The sequence below is a fragment of the Thermobia domestica genome, chromosome 17, assembly GCF_964235325.1.
Source record: "Thermobia domestica chromosome 17, izTheDome1.hap1.1, whole genome shotgun sequence".
NCBI lineage: Eukaryota > Metazoa > Arthropoda > Insecta > Zygentoma > Lepismatidae > Thermobia > Thermobia domestica.
This window is the reverse complement of record NC_137470.1, coordinates 80,772,352-80,790,492: the sequence shown is the minus strand read 5'-3', so window position 1 is coordinate 80,790,492 and position 18,141 is coordinate 80,772,352. Positions and strand designations below refer to the sequence as shown.

At 36.3% G+C, this 18,141-nt stretch overlaps 1 protein-coding gene across 2 annotated transcripts in view; it reads right to left on the bottom strand.

The window, feature by feature from the left end:
* The window catches only part of LOC145673783 (adenylate cyclase type 2-like), a 1,485,668-nt gene that overhangs the window by 1,208,569 nt on the left and 258,958 nt on the right, over nucleotides 1–18,141 (bottom strand). The window lies entirely within an intron of this gene.

Sequence of the window (18,141 nt, the reverse complement as noted above, 5' to 3'; positions counted from 1 at the left end):
TATCATCAGCCTCCCATCATTAGCGCGCGGCTTGCTCAATTTGCAGATTCGACGAAAAACGTTTTATATATTGAGTGTTTGGCATAGAGACATTTAGTATAGGAAGCCCAAAGTTCATAGCGTCAACATAACACCAATTTAAAAATATAGACTGAAGATCTAATTAATTCTTATTGACTGTGATTTTTTTATTGGCGTAGCTCGCTTCGTGTGATGTGTATGGTACTCATTTAAGCTAATTTCCGGGTATATTATGCTTAGTTTTAATTTATGGCAGTTAAATCACACTTCAGATTCTAAAGTAATGTATAATATACCTATTTCGTACCGCTAAATATATTCTTAGATGAAGGTGACAGAGAACTTTTCAAGAAATAGTTTATTTTGTGTGTGTTGAGGGGGGGGGGGGGGACGTAAGTAAACGCATGATTCTGCTGTTTGGTTTTCGGTGATTGGTACAGTCATCTTCTGAACTACAATACTAGGGTGTGGGGAAGAGTTTGTAAGGTGCAACTCTGTTCGAACTTTTCTTACAAAGTAAGTGTGCTTTTTTTTTATGTTAAATAAAACTTGTTAAAATTGATACACTGATGAGGTGTATATACATTTCAAACTTATAATGTACGGTATGCAATTAGTAGACTTAAATTAATATAGACTTTTTGTTTATGTATTCACATTGAATATATTGTGTACTACAAATGTATACTTAATGTAAAATTTAATACATTATTACTGTAATTATTCTCAATAAATCTACAGGATTTTATTTTATGTATTGTCTTTTAAAGGTTCATTCCTTTATTTGGCTTTCGGTTTATGTAATTATAAGTAATGTAGGATGGTGGAATTTTGATCATTTTAAGGATAATTTCTTTATTATATACGATAACTCAAAGAAATAATCGATTGTATATCGCATTAAATATTTACATGATATAAAATAAGTTATTTTCCCCATTTATCATGTATAAATCTTACCACCAGTGGGGTTCTGTAGTATAGACACTGGTTGCCCAAGTACTTCACAAGTTGCGGTATAGTCAATGCGGTCTGGTTGCTTGAGCACTCTTCAGGAGTGGTAGAATGAATGACTATTCGGAAACAGTGAGTAGCCTAGTGGTTAATGCATCGACACGGTAATTTAAAGTTACAGGTTCAAATCTTAGTCCAGTCTTGCATTTTCTTTCCTTTTGTAATTATGTACTTTAGCTTAGTAGACCTGATTTCTTTATACTCGAGTTATTTCATCATGACTTTCAACACAAGGACGACATGAACCACTCACATGTTGATAACTGGGATGTCTTCCTTGTGCCCTGTCATTTATTCTACGCACGACAATAGCTGTTTTAATGTTGTGTAAAACATACAACGAAGAGCACAATTAAGACACCTCGACTGTGGACATCTGAGTGGTCCACGTCGTCCTTGTGTTAAGAGTCATGCTGCAATAAAATGGTTTCATGGTGATATGATCACGTTTTATAGTGATTCTTTATAAGAAAAACTCATTATATACACGTGTTTGTAAGTTTCGTATATTTTTAATACTTCTGTAAGAAACTGTACTATAGCATTTTTTTTTAGTTCCATTAAGAATACTTTTCACAAAATGCATGTGATTTGTTCCGATTGTTATTGTTCCTCCATATCATTTTTCAATGAATATTGGCATAGATATAGAATGTGTGTCCGAGATAATTTAGTTTTCTTCACTTGTATTGCACAGTGCCCCCTGTGGTGTCGCCTTGTAATATTAAGGGATCCCGGGTACATGACAAAATATTTAGAAAATATTTTCTGTACATGATAGAAAATATTCAGAGAATATAAGGTAGACAAATCAAAAACATTTTCAAATTACTTTTCTTGGTGTTTTGTAGCAGTAGCAAATGTTAAGAAAATATTAAACTAGTCTCAGACGAATTTGTGCTAACAAAGAAAATATTTACGATTTATTTTTCAAATAGCAATTGATATGTTTTTGATTTGTTATTGTATGTAGTTTCAGAACGTACTTAAAGTATTTTCTAACATTTTCTGGTTTTCGCAGAGAAATATTTTAAATTCTTTCTGAATATTTTTCCGTCATTACTACCATAACACCGACAGTTCGAAATACATTTCTTTCTTCAACCTATAAGTTAGAATACGAGAATTTATTTCAACAAATTTACGTGATGATAGAAGTTTCCGTATGTTCTAAACCGGTTCCAACATACACAAACTTCTACCACTCCATCAATTTGTACAAATGAAATCCAGATATTTTAACTTACAAGAGTTGAAAAACTGTTCAGTATTGAAGAAAGAAATGTATTGCAAACTGTAGGTGTTATCATGGTAATGACGAAAAAATATTCAGAAAGAATTTAAAATATTCTATGTGAAAACCAGAATTCGTTAGAAAGTATTTTAAGTACGTTCTGAAACTAAATACAATAACAAATCAAAAACATATCAATTGCTATTTGAAAAATGAATCGTAAATATTTTCTTTCTTAGCACAAATTCATATCTGAAACTAGTTTAATATTTTCTAAACATTTTCTACTGTTACAAAACACCAAGGAAAATAATTTGAAAATGTTTTTGATATGTCTACCTTATATTCTCTGAATATTTTCTGTCTTGTACAGAAAATATTCTCTAAATATTTTGTCATGTACAGAAAATGTTCTCTAAATATTTTGTCATGTACAGAAAATATTCTCTAAATATTTTCTGTCATGCACAGAAAATGTTCAGTAAATATTTCCTGTGATGTACGGAAAATATTCATTAAATATTTTTTGTCATGTATAGAAAATATTTTTTGGTATGAGTGGAAAATATTTTAAAATTATTATTTTACAGAACATTAATTTTTGTTAAAAATGGATTAGAAATCTTCAGAAAACATTTCAACTAAGTACCCAATACATTGTAAAAATATTTAGAAAAAATTTCTTTATTTTAGTCAAATGATTTTCAGTGTTATTGGCAAATGATTTTAAAATATTCCATGCGAAACATTTTAAAAACCATTCCGTTAACATTGTATAAAACGTTTCAAATACATTTTCAGTAATGTGTGGAAATGGTACAGAAAACATTTTTTGGAAAACTTTTCTAACGGCGTATAAAATATTTCTACAACGGTTTTGAGTATATTGCGAAAATATTTTCAGTATTATTTGGAAAATGTTTTCAACAACATATAGAATATATTTCCTTAAGGGAAGTAGGATACATTTTCTGAAGGAAAATGATGGTACGTTTTAGAAACGTTTTGAAAATATTTCATTGCTGTGTGGGTTGAACACTCAACCACGATCCCTACGCCGTAAATAAATCATCTTTAGTCTTGTTACGTTAGGTTTCTTTGCCTCCGCTTGCAAAGTTGTATGCTATATTTCTTCGTTTCAGAACGTCTTTAGTATTTCCTTTATGATGATATAAGTGGATAATCTCCGGCAAAATTTATATTAATAACTTAAGTTGTTCTTAAACCTTTGGTTCACGAGTTTATTTCTTCTACACACGAAACTACAGATATGACAAATTTTATTCTCATACTTTCTACTTGCTTTCAAAGCAGTCACCATTAATTGGTATAGCAAATTTTTCCGTCACGATTAATGAATTTTGTAACAAAACACGTCAAGAAATGAGTTAAATGAAGGATGGAAGAGTTGATATCAAAGTTGAGTACTGTACGCTAATAAAAAGCATGTAATAACGTCTCGTATTTGAAAATAGTGTCAGCTACTTTTAATTCACTAACTGGTATTAAATTTAGTTCAAGCTTGAAGATCTGGAAACCACAAGCTCTGTGTAGCTAAAAGGAAAACGCAACAAGAATGGACGAGATTCGAAGGTAGGACCACAAACACAAGAACCCCGTTTACTAACGAATCATCTACCAAGCCAACACGTTTTATATGTTATAAATTTGCATGCAAATAATACCATAATACGTTTGTGCAATCAATGTTTTGCTCTTTTTCTCTTTAAAAACATAACATGTATACGACGATACGTTTCGTCTTCCATTAGAGGTTTCAAAGAAATGATTTGTGTTTGAGTATAGGATCTTTCGTCTCTCTTAAAAAACAGTTCTAACAAATACAACTCAATTCACACAGCTGTAAAACAAACTCGTACTGCCTTAGAAAATATTCCTAAAAGGGCGAAGCTGTATCATGCATCCGGCGTATCTAACGGGAGTGTGGTGAGGGAGTCCTACAGTGGAAAGAGGCCCACTGAAGTTTCGTAATTCCACTTTGAACTTTTTAAATATAATTTCACACTTTTTCCTCAATGTCTAAAATGCAACTACCTTAGCCTTAGATGAAAAAGAAATTGTGAAGGAGATATAGACTGCGAAGTCTACTGAAATGATTTATCACGTCCTTGCAGCAAGAACTTTACGTTTTCGAACAGTAATGAAGAACAAGATTGATTTAAAGTTTACCTTAGGATGAAATAGCTAACGATCTAATCTTATATAACTCTCATTGTTAGTAATGTTCCGTATTTGTTTAGACGCCTATTCTTTTATAACTTTATCTATGGTGCATCGGGTCCTTAGTTCGATCCCGCTAGCGCCGAATGAACTTTGTTATGGACAAATACTGTGTGCATGAGTTTTCTCGAGTTTCTCCCGTTTCCTCTCACTTCATCATTTCACCATTTCATTCATTCCTCAGCATCAATATCACCTTTAGAGTAATCGGTATAACATGGGACGTAAAACTTAAATATTTCACTTCATTTTTCTTTTATAACTGTATCTCACTTTTCCTGTGACGAGAGCAAAATCTAAGCGAGCATTCAGTGAATTAAATCACTAAATAATATATTCTAGCACAATTGTGCAGATGAGAAGTTGGGCCCTTTGGCAATTTTTACCATGGAAAGCAAAAAAGGCAATACATTGATATCGATAAAGTAGTTAAGGAATTCCTCTCCGACAAAGATCACCTGTACACTTATTTTTATAACGGTAATTTATAATTATACTTACCTTGGTTGAAATTTTTCCATAGTTATTGTGGGCGAGACACTGAAACCACTCCTACCAAGCTGTAAAGATGACATGTAAAAGACGTCAAATACGAACGATATTAGTGTCGAATTCATGCGCAAAGATGAATAGTGACACTGTGGATGCTGTGTAAGTCCAAATCAAGCCTTGGTTGGCATAGAGTTGGCAGGCAAAAAGAATCGAAACTATCCTATATATGTGTCGAATGGATTGTTTTCGGAATCACTGAAATAAAACGTGATATTTCAGATGTGAATACGTCCAAGATTGACCCTATTGGCATGAGGTCATAGGGGGAAACCAGTGAAGAATTCAGAACTGCTCCTTTTTAGTGCTTTTCAATACACTGCGGGTGAAAAGTGATAATGCACAATAACTGATATCACACTCGGAAAAATCGGAGATATAACTACTGGGTCAACATTACTAACTGCTCACTTTCTAAAAGTTTCACTGCTTTGCAGGGGCGTAGACAAGGCTTTTTGAGGGCATGTTTTACTAAAATGTCTATCATCATCTCTAAAATTAAATATAATTTACAGAAAAGTAGTGATTTCTTGGGGCAGGAGCTCTGGATTGCCAAGGCCTGCATTCTGCATATGTCCCTGCTGCTCTGAATTGTCATAAGCTCCTCTCCAAATGTAAGACGTAAAATGTAATTAAGAAACGTACAACATAGAATACAACATATATAGAAAATATGTTATCATAAATAAGAAATACAGTAGAAAATAATTATAAAACATAATGTTGAGGGACAAGCTTTTTTTAAAAACAATCATACTTGAATGTAAAATATACATTTAAAACAATTTTGCATTTATGCAAGGCTACAAACAAGTGAGGAGTGCCATTTGGTAGCCACTATTCATCTCTTCGAATCAGAAAACTATGAATTTGACACCAATATTTTTCGTATTCTATCACTTTTTTTTTTTACTTATAACCCCTTTCCTTCCCTGGAATGGTTCGAGTGTCTTAGCCCCCACAGTAGATTGTTGTGATGATAATTTACACATATAGTAAATTCGTTTGAAATTCCTCCAAGAGTCAATGTTGCACTGTACGTTTTTTCTAAGTCAAACTCTCTAAATATACAGATGGTGATCAGAAAAATGGAAACACCTGTAGTTGGCAACACGTCAGATATATATAGGTTGGCAGTGGTGTCGTGGCGCCCGCAGCGCCGAACCGCTGGTGGTGGTGTGTTAGGTCTGTCTCCATACTACGTCAGGCGCAGTGAAACAGCAGTGTCCAGTGGCTGCAGCAGACTGAGGTAGTGTAAAATGGGAGACCTCTCAGATTTTCCAAGAGGGCAAATTGTTGGTGCGCGGTTATGTGGAGTGAGTGTGACGGCAGTATCTACTGTGTTAGCTGTGTCGCGTGGGACAGTGTTGAAGATGATGACGGCCTACACAACACACGGGAAAACCACATCGGGGAAGCGGAACAGTGGGCGGAAGAAAATCATGAGTGACAGGTCACGCCGGGTATTAAAGCGCATTGTCACGAAGAACCGTCGTGCCATTGCGGAGCAAGTGACGGAGGAAATCAATCAGCACCTCCCCCACCCTGTTTCCACAATCACAGTCCGCCGCGAATTACATGACATGAACTTACGGGGTCGTGTTGCACGGGCCAAACCGCTCATCAGGGACCATAACGCTTTCGCACGCCGCAAATGGTGCCGCGACCATGCAACTTGGACCGTTGAGGACTGAAAACGTGTGATATGGTCGGATGAGTCATCCTTCACCCTATTCCCAACCACGGGCCGTGTTTATGTGTGGAGAACGCCCAAAGAAGCTTATGATCTGCAGTGTCTCCGCCTAACTGTGAAACATGGCGGGGGCTTGGTGATGCTGTGGGCCGCCATATCATGGTTTTCATTGATTCCTGTGGTCACACTTAGTGGACGAATCACTGCCAACGATTATGCCGCAATTTTAAGAGACCACTTGCATCCTATGGTCCGGATGTTGTTCCCGGACAATGACGCCATCTTCCAGGATGATAATGCATCCATTCACACAGCTGGCGTTTTTGCAGCGTGGTTTGAGGAACATCGGGATGAAGTTCAACATCTCCCCTGGCCCGCCCAATCCCCAGATCTCAACATAATTGAACATCTGTGGTCCGTCTTGGAAACACGACTCCGGAGACGATTTCCACCTCCATCCTCTCTCAGAGAACTGGTCGATGCCCTGCACAAGGAATGGTGTAAAATTCCACTTGCTACCATTCACGACCTCTATGCCTCCATCCCACGTCGCATCAAGGCTGTTCTGAAGGCGAAAGGTGGCCCGACACCATATTGATCTGGTAAGTTGCAATTTCGTTCAGGTGTTTCCATTTTTCTGATCACCATCTGTATATACATACATTACAGTAAGACCTGAATTTTGTATTAACGCCTGCCTGTCGTTGTTGTGCAAACATTCATGATGATATGCCGTAGGGAAATGAGTTATATTAACGTTGTAAGATTTAATATCAAGTTTGAAACTTCGCAAGTTAACGAAACGCATGTAATAACAAATATCATATTTGAAAATAATTCCGAATTAAACTAGCTGTGACTACATTACTTCAAAATTAAACTTGCGAAGTGCACAGTATGACCGTAGCTCAAAGAAAATAATCAATAAGAATGGTCTTGATTCGAAACTCGGACCATACAAGTAGGAGTAACTTACATTAACCATTCACCTAACAGACAATGACGCACAGGGCTTCGCACTACTTTATCAGATGGTTCTATTAAATGTAACCTAATTAACACAATAGTAACACATTTTACTGCCCTAAAAAGTGTTCTGAACAAGGAGAAGTTCATTATGTACATTGTAACTATGTTACAAGAGGTTTATATCCTATCAGAACGGCGTATCCACCAAGTCAACTTTTGGAATATTCTATTAAGTTAGCTTTCAACGTAGCTAAAGGAAACGTATATGCATGAGTACAGAGTTCTCCGTAGCAGAATGGATAAAGTCAAACCATCCCGTCCCGTTCGAAACCCGTCTCGGAAGCTTCAGATGTTTTAAATTCTTAATTCCTCAGTTCTCAAGATCTTTTCGTCCATATCGTAACTCTATAGGTTTGTTGCTAAAAACAGCGCCATTTTAGATTTTATTTCGGGCGGGAGAGTCTCCGTCGACAATTTTTTTTCACTTTTTTGGTAGTGTATTACTATATATTTGCTCAAACAATATGTATTTTTGAAGCTCAAGGGAGGGGAAATTACACCCTACTGTCCTGCCCAAATGACGCTCTTGGAATATGTGTTTGCAATTACTGAAAAGAAATGAAATAAATCATTGAATAACATTCATTTCTGTCAGTAAATGTTCTCGAGCTTTGTGCGTGCATTACAGACTTTAGGAAGGACAAAATTTAGTGCCATTTTGGTCAATTTCCATAGATTTCTTAGGGAGCATCTTATACTATCTTGCAGTGTTTAAAGAAGGGAAAGAATGAAACTAAAGGTATTAATGAAGCTATGGGAAGATTGTATGACTTTAAAAAAATAGGCTCTTAAAAGATATTTCAGAACAAAGGAATGAAAAAAGCTATTTTAGAGCTATAACATTGTAAACTTTATCTTTTTTTCCGTCTGAATGGAAAGAGCGTACTACGTCACATACACTGCTTTAGACTAGGAGAGGTGGAGGAGGGAGGGAGTTGGGTTGAAGACAAGAAATGACTAATCGATCGAGACATGTATTTCTGGATTGCATAAGAAAACTGGGCAAGAGTTTGTTATTAATTTGGACTTAGAATTTTTGTAACAATTTCTAAACCACGGACTGTACAATGGAAAAGTTTGATATGTGGCAACAGATGGTGATATAGGAATCTGGGTCTCATACTATGAATTTAGTTTAAATGCATAACACAGATAGTATAACATAGCAAAATGTCAGTAGTTTCACAAAATATTGATGCATTTGAAAAATGAAATCTAGTGATGCCATTTTTACGTCCTGTGTCAGCTGCGAATCTATACCTAGATGGGATCCAAATCCCTATGAAAGAGAAGGATTACAATGAAAAGTAAGGTGAAAAGTACAACAAAAACATGTCCGAGGCGGGATTGGAACCCGCGATGCCTAATATGTCGGTTGTCTAGTCTTCTAGACCGCACGGATATCCTGTCGGACTAAAAATGAAATGAGGTAGTATTAAAATAATTTTATCTCCAATGTGAATATGGTAATATTTTAGTGTACAAACATAATCATATGGCATGTACGAGATGAAGTAAAAGAATATGTCACTTAACACGAAAGACAGAATTTAAGAAACTACTTTTCCAAATACTGATAAGATAATCGAGAATCAGTTTACAGTATTAGAAAACACGTGTTTCCTTCTTCGCGTGTATCATTTTGTTATCGCGAGTTGTCTGCTTATTCATCGGAGCTACCGAAGTATAATGCAAAATCCTCACTTCTTTCGAGTGCATTCCTTTATTACAATATGTTGCCACATATCAGACTTCCCTATTGTACATTTTTTAGCACATGTAGCTCCAATAGTGTGAAACACTGTACCACTACACTTCACTGTTATGTTTAGTGATAATAGAGCATTTTAAATCTGTGCACATTTGTATATGGTGCTATTTCAAACAAAATATTTTTATGCTGAGTTGGCAGCACTGCTCCTCCTATGGCAACAACGTTTATGGTTTTCGATAGGGCATTTTGTTCTCATTATATTGTGCAACTTTTGTTTTGATTGCTTTAACGGTTTTCAGGATATTTTTTTTAAACGTACATAATTCAATGATATAATTTTTTGGATATTCAAATTTTGAAGTCCCCTAGCTCCTATCTTTCTGGTCCATAGCACCTCAAATTTTGCTAATGTTCATTTCTCATTATGCTCTATCAGATGTGCTATGTGGAAATCATATTTTACCGACAACTTAGTGGGACCCTCCCGTGTTAGTTCTGATATTCGATTTCTCTCCTGTTCTTCGGGGACATTGAGTAAACACTGTGCAATCGCTCTACATGACTGAAAATGAACTATGTCTGAAATCGTATTTACAACGTTGTGAATAGCCAGTTCCAGCTTATGACTCATGCAGTGAAACAAGAATAAATTGGTGTCTAATTCTCGCTGGAGTAAAGAAACAGCACCATTTATTTCGCCTTGCATATTATTTGCGCCATCAATACAAACTGCTATAAGTCTTCCCCTAATATCATTTTGGAAAGATTCATAGTTTCACATATTTTAACTGTGGAATCTCAAACCTCTCTGCCTGTTGTTACCTATAACTCAATAAAAATAAAAATATATTGCTACACACCTGATTAACTACAGTACGAATATACACACTGAGAACAGATTTATGAGACACAGTGGAGGATTCGTCCATCATTAGCGCGAAAGATTCATCGAAATTAGCAAGATACTGGGTCATTTTTCGTTCATTTCTGTAGCTATAAAGTCAATAATATTTGAACACGTAACAACTTGTTCGAGGTTCATTCCATTTATTTCTTAGTATTTAATAAGATGCACGGTAAACGACAGGCGTTTTTGGGCAATAACATAGGTAGTTCTAAATATCACAGTTGTATTTCTAACACGAATTTCATTCACAATTAACACGAAATGCTCTTACTTTGTGTACCGGAATTACTTGTCTTTTAATCGTCAGGAGCTTTTCCTTTATTAAAATATAGTCTAACATCCATTTCCTTATATTCTTTTTAAGGTGCTTGTCAACGAAGAAACTACCAATTCACAAGTGCAGTGACTGCTCACTGATAACTGAAAATGATTTATTATTATTATTATTATTGTTAATAATAATAATAATAATAATAATAATAATAATAATATAATTTGGAACAGCATTTCTTAAACTTTGACAATCAAGATGGAATCTGTGCAGAAATGTTTCATTCGACTGCTGTATTTTAAAATGAAAATGAGCTACTACTTATATAGCTATGAATATTCGATCGATTATTGGGGTTTGGAAAGTCTTATGAATAGACGAAAAAATTTCGACAAAGTATGCATGCAAAAAATACTATATAACGCTTATATCAGTGAATATTTTTTACAAAATATATGTTTTAAAGTACCAAATCATAGCATAAGAAATACCATGATTTTAGTTCCTCTGAATTGGAAATGTGAAATTTTAAAAAGATTGACATATTCTTTAAGCTCATTTTAGACTTACTGTATTAAACAATGTGAAAGTTTTGTGTGATCTGACTGATAGTTTTTACTCAATGACGTTTAGAAACATTAAGCCAAATGTAATTTTATGACTGCTGTTTTAAGCTTCTTGTAGTTTTAGATGGATGGAGAACTTGATAAGTTTCACTGCGTTGACAAGGAATTATTTCTACTTAACTGGCTTTTATCTACATTGTGTTTTATATTAGTGCCATTTTTTTTTGTTTTCTTACTTATTATTTTAGTAGTATTATTATTCCATCGCAATGTAATACTCTGATACCACGTGCTGTATTTTTGCCAAAAGCTGTTCGCGGCACTAAAATAAATATTATTATTATTATTATTATTAACAACAACAACAATAATAATAATATTACTGTGCTACTCAGATGAAGTATTAGTGCTATCAGCTGTAAGATTTTCCTTCGGGAAACAATTCTCTAAACAAGACCAGCATAGCTCGTGACAATAAAAATACTAAAAATGTAAAGAATAGTTACTAAAAATATGGAGTTGAATTATTGTACTTTAAAAAAGATTGTATAGCCTAAGAAAGGTGGAAAATATCTTCCCAGGCTGGGAAGATTGAATTAAACTTAGAGACAGGGAAACCCAAACTTGGAAGGGGGGAAATTCCCAGGCTTCTCTTGCTACAAATAAACCCCTAACGTTTTGTGTTATTTTCCGCACATTTCATTCCATTTTATGTTGATTTTCTCACACGTTATTCCCTTTTATTGTGATCTTCCGTGTTGTCAGCAAATTAACTTGTTGGGTAACATTTTGTTAATACAATTTTGCAGTGCTGGGTAAGTTACTTGTAAAAATGTAACGCGTTAAAAGTTACTTTACTTTCTCTCAAAATGTAACGCGTTAGTAACGCGTTACTTGCCTCAAAAAAGTAACTGTTACTTTACTTCGAAAGTAACGCGTCACTAACGCGTTACTTTTAGGTCCGAAACTTTGAATATGTGGAAAAATCTTATTACTTCAGTTTTCCGTACTCCTATTACTACCGCTATTATTATTATTATTATTATTATTATTATTATTATTATTATTATTATTATTATTATTATTATTATTATTATTATTATTATTATTATTATTATTGCTGCACGTTCTGAATCGATTTGTGTAAATGCAAGGACAAATTTTTACTTGACAACTATATGAACATTTTAATGTAATGTAACATTGACTAAAATGCCATACTGCGTTACTCGTAGGGATGGGCACGAGTGAAGTCGAGCAAGTTTTCTTTGAAACTCGATTCCACTAGAAACAGACATCTTTGAGCTCGACACGAGAACTTGGCTTGAAAAAATTCCTCCAACTCGACTCGAATTCGGGTCGAGTTTCGAGTCGAGTCGAGTCAAATCTAGTGTATAGTATCGAGTACTCTCTTCGAGTACCTTACATAGACAATATAATTATTATCAATGGTACTACTACTACAACAACAACTTCTTCTTCTTCTTCTATTATTATTATTATTATAACAACACTGTGTATAAACATGAAAGATAGGTGGTTTATATATGAATACTAAAAAAGTAGTTGATTGTCAACCTCGGTAGTTGTGAAGTCTAGGAGTAAAGGACATTGTTCACGAGCTTCTGAATTTGGGTTGAGAGTCTAGGTTGAGTATTCGGGCTGGAGCCAAACGTTGTTAAAAGTTACAGGGCACTGGCCAAATATCTTCAAAACTGCTCGGCCCGGGTTTAGAATTGTCAACGACTCGAGCAGATCGGCTCACAGCTCATTCACTATCGACTCAAATCGAGAAGTGAGCTGAGCCAATAACTCACCCAACCGAGTCGGCTAGAGCCCTTCGCTCAGTTGAGTCGAACCGAGCAGATGGCTTATCCCAACCAAGCCAGCTCGAACTGATGGTTCACCCCAAGCGAGCCGGCTCGAGCCATCGGCTTAGTTAAGCCGAGCCGAGCTAAGCTTGTTATAAAAAATCTCTTGTAGTCTCGCTATCGAGACGAGACGAGATGCGAGCAGTGTCCCTTCTCGTGAGCAACATTAAAAGTATTCCATATTACTGCTTAGCTTACATTTCTCATGGCTTTCGCTTTCCAGTGTAATCAGCCCATGATTTGAAAACGAATTAAAACGAGCGAGCCACTTATCAAACTCGACTCGACTCGAAACTCGACGCCAAAAACAGTGAATCGGTTCGGAACTCGACTCGAGAATATTACTTTTGACTCGACTCGAAACTCGACGCGTTAGAAAAAAATGGTTGCTTATTATTCTGCTAAACTAATTATATAATAACAACAATATTGTTATGTAAAATTAAAAATACAGAATATAGAGAAACATTACACTACAACTGACAAAATGAGAACACATGAACTGGGGGTGAATCAAAATTGCCAATAACTCTAAAATCGATACATGCTTTTTAAAGCTAGTTGTTCCAAACTCTATAATCAAAGGGGGGCTTTAGGATATGCAAACTGATCTAAAAGAATCCTAATATTACATACCATCAACATTACATCAATAAAGTAAGCCTGCTCATCAGAACACCGTTTATTCACATTAAACCCTTACTGAATGTCGTTCATGATGGCACCCTAATTGTTGATAAATATTTCCCGCCGGGGCACAACTTGACTATTAAATTCTGTTCAGCAGTGGCGTACTTACGATTTTGTTTCGGTGGGGCTTTGCCTGAAAATATGAAAATTCTGCAAGATATTTTATATACTTTACTATAGTAAGATTTCGGGGGGGCTTAAGCCCGGAAGCCCCACTCCTAAATACGCCACTACTGTTCACCATCTTCAGCTTTCAGATGTTCGAACGATAAAATATTTTCGTTCTCCATCTTTATAAAAACAACACCATTCAAAGTAAAATAGACTACCAGTACCATTGCACTCGTAGTTCACTCACTGAATGTATTGATTTGGAGCTGTCAAAATCTAAGACAAAATCTTCCAGGTGCTTGCAATCAGTACACGTGATTTCCCTGAGGCTGTCCTCATCTTCCAAAAGCAGTAAGTGGCTCTATATTTTGTTTTGTAAATAAACAAATCAAATTGTATCTATGAATGTATTTGCAAGCCTACCAACGTAAAGTTCGTAAGGCGAAACGGTAAAATGCACATCGAGATTTCCCGTTCCGCCTTGCATTAAGATGAAAAGTGATAACAGGTTTTAAATGCTAATTTCATTGCTAGAGGTCATAAGGCGAAACGGGAAAAGGCGAACAGTGCAGGAATTGTCAGTCACTGACATCGTTCATGCTCCATTGTTCCATTCTGAGAAATTCACTTACAGGAAAGAAACATTTGTTTCCGAAAAAAATATACAGATAATGTAGATACTCATCCGAAATGTAACGCGAAAAAGTAACGCAAACTAGCTACGTTACTTAAAAATTTGTAACGCGTTACCGTTACAGTTACTTTGGAAAAAATGTAACGCGTTACTAGGAAACGTTACTTAAAAAGTAACGCGTTACAAGTAACGCGTTACTTGCGTTACGTTACTTCCCAAGACTGCAATTTTGATATCAATATAATTGAACTCTATCATTAATTGAATCACGCGTGATATATGTTACGCCCTTACATGTTGTATATGATGAATATTAATCAATGTCAATACCATTACATTATATACTTACGGTTTGAACCAATGAATGACACATTCCTTACATGTTATTTCTAATAATAATAATTGCTATACCAACAAAAATTATTCAATTAATGAACCTATGATACAAATTATACATACTTGCGTATTGGTACGAAACGCCCTGTAGACGATAACGCACAACATTGTAGTACAGACGACGTCACACGCAATCATCCAAATGTAATTTCGGTCCTCATTTTTTTCGCGAAGAAACGCCGATTAGTAGACAAATTCGTCCTTCCGACTTTCTTTCATTTATCTCTACTGTGAATTCGTTTTATACTGAGTGTTGTAGTTTTTTATTTATTGCTCTGGTAAGATTTATATACATTTTAGTTATATGATTTTTGTATGAATTTTAGTATCACATATGCTATTTCTAATAATAAGATACAGAAAAATTATACTTTAGTTAGATACAATATTTGACAGTAAATGGAACGAATAGCTGGCGATATGCATTTTTTTTAAATATTATGTTTTGCTCTGGCTCTGTAATCTCTTCAGGTCAATTGCTTTGTTTTTCCTTCTCTTGCGTAAGCTGTCCTTTTAAAATGAGAAAAACTACCCATTGACGGAAGAAAAAGATAGGTGTTGATGGACTTAAAATTAATTAATCTGCCATCTATTATCGAGTTTATGAACTACTTCCTCAGATACGCGTTGGTTTTCTTTATTGAAATGAAATCTAAGTTTTACATTCCGCGGTCATGCCAGCTATGCAAAACGAGACAGTGACGATGACAAACTAATGAAATAATGGAGTTGAGAAACTGGGAGGAAAAGAGACAACCCCGAGAAATCCCACGCACACGGTGTATGTCCAACACCAAGTCACTTTTCGCGAACTAGGATCGAACCAAAGACCCCAGATGAACTCAAAAACCAGAGGTGAATGCTCCACCACTGAGTCCCCGTGGCCCCGAGTGTTGGTTTTTATATATGGCATTTTGCGAAAATAAAATGATTATTTCTGGTGATTGAGGAAATGCCTATAGTCTCACATTTACCTGAGGCTGGGGGGCGCGGTGGCTCAGTGGTAGAGCGTTCACCTCTGGTGCTTGGGGTCCCGGGTTCGATCCCAGCCCCCGCCAAGTGAACTTTGTGGTGGACAAACACCGTGCTCGTGGGTTTTCTCGGGGTTCTCCCGTTTCCTCCCACATTCTTCATTCCACCATTTCACTCATCTCTCATTATCACCGTCTCCTTTAGCCTAACCGGCATAACCGTGGGACGTAAAACTCAAAGATTTCATTTCATTTTTTACCTGAGGCTGAAACTACATGTCAGGAAGTACGTTCAATGAAGTTCAGTTGAGCACGTTCTTTGGAATTCTAAGAACTTATCTTTGTGAGATATCTAATGGATTAAGATCTGTGATATCATTTGACGTAAAGTTCCGACATTCGAATTGCAAGATAACGAGCTTTCCTGGGAGCAAGAAAGTGGTAGTAGTTTTCACGTCTCAACGGAGTCTGATTTATTCAGGACTTATCGTGGGTTATATACTATAAAGGTAATAAAGAATGTTCTGTCGCTTCTTCATCCACCACCTTCAAACATCGATATGTCTACAAAGACGTACCTGGAAGGTCAAAAATAGTCCCCATCAACATCGACGACCTTCTGCCAATGTTCTGAAGGACCATGGATTCCTACGCGGTAGAACTTCGTAGGCGAACTAGGTGAACTGTGAAGCAAAGAACATATCAAGTGCACTTTGCATCTTCACTAGGGATTAGAACTGGCATCCTCTAAGGTAGTTGTCCAAAGAATAGAACAGGTGATAATCAGACGGTGCAATGTCCAAGGAGTATGGCGGTGGCTCCAGAGATTTGAGATTTTCTTGATTACGGTTCAACTGCTGACAGTACCCATTTGCTTTGGTGCTCTGACGATCTGGAAGCAGTTCTCGGTGTTCGGCCCGGAATGTGCCCGGTCCGGCCCGGTCCTTCCCGGTTCAAACTGGACCGGGCCCTAACCGGGCCGAACCGAGCCGGCCCGGTTCGGCCCGGACACTCTGAAAGACGGATCGGAAACTAATGTTAGCCTATGCTAATCGTAATGTGTTTGGGAAACTGACTCTTTATTCAAGACTGCAAAGTACTGTAATACTACTACTATTACTACTTCTACTACTAATACTACTACCACTACTATTTCTACTACGACCACTGCTAATACTAGTACAACTGCTACGAATTCGCGTCAGAGTTGATATGTCTGCTGATACCGAATTTACCTTCTAAGTACAGAAAAAAGGACAAATACTAGTTACTATGGCCGGTCTGCGTAGAATGTGAAATGATGCTTGATCTACGAGGGAATTTCCGGGGTGGTCCCGCTTCCTCCTACTTTCTTCATTCCACCAATTCATCCCATCATCATCCATACGGCCTGAGCCGTAGTTACCTATAGAACGTATGATAAAGTCAAGTACCTGACCTACTAAGTAGAATTTGGTACGCTACCATTAGACCACGGACGCAAAAACCGTGAACTGGCGTGCTCATGAGATCAGTGTAATTTGTAGTAATGTTCAATTAACAGGGGAAATGCGAAATGGTGTTACATGTTCCTGTATTGTTCATAGTATGATATTACAAATATAACAAAATATAATGATCAAATAAATCACCAAGACGCCAGGGTCGATTAGATGTTCCTGGAACGGTGGCTCAGTGGTTGAGCGTTCACCTCTGGTGCATGCGGTCCTCGTTCGATCCCAGCTCTCGCCAAGTGAACCTTTGTGGTGGACGAACACCGTGTGGGAGGGTGTTCTTGGTGTTCTCCCCTTTCCTCCCACTTTATTCATTCACCATTTCTCCTTTAGCCTAGCCGGTATAACTGTCGGACGTAAAACTCAAAGATTTCATTTTCATTGCTTTGTTTTCGTATTACTAGTAATAGCAGTAGTGATATTCGCTGTAGTATTAGTATAGTAATGAGTAGCAGCAGTAGTGGTAGTAGTAATAGTAGTAGCAGTGGCAGCAATAGTGGAATTAGAACTAGCATTCGTAATCGAAATAGTAATAGTAGTATTAGCAGTAGTTGTTGTAGTATTAGTATCACATATGGTGTAGCAGTTTTACATATCTTCTCTGTTACTCGTAATGCACTAATGAGTGTTGTATAAGACTTTTACGTCCATGAGCTGTATTACTGTACCTAGGTATAATAAACATGGCTGGACAAAGCAAGCACAGATAATACATAGACAGTCAAATAGAGATGTA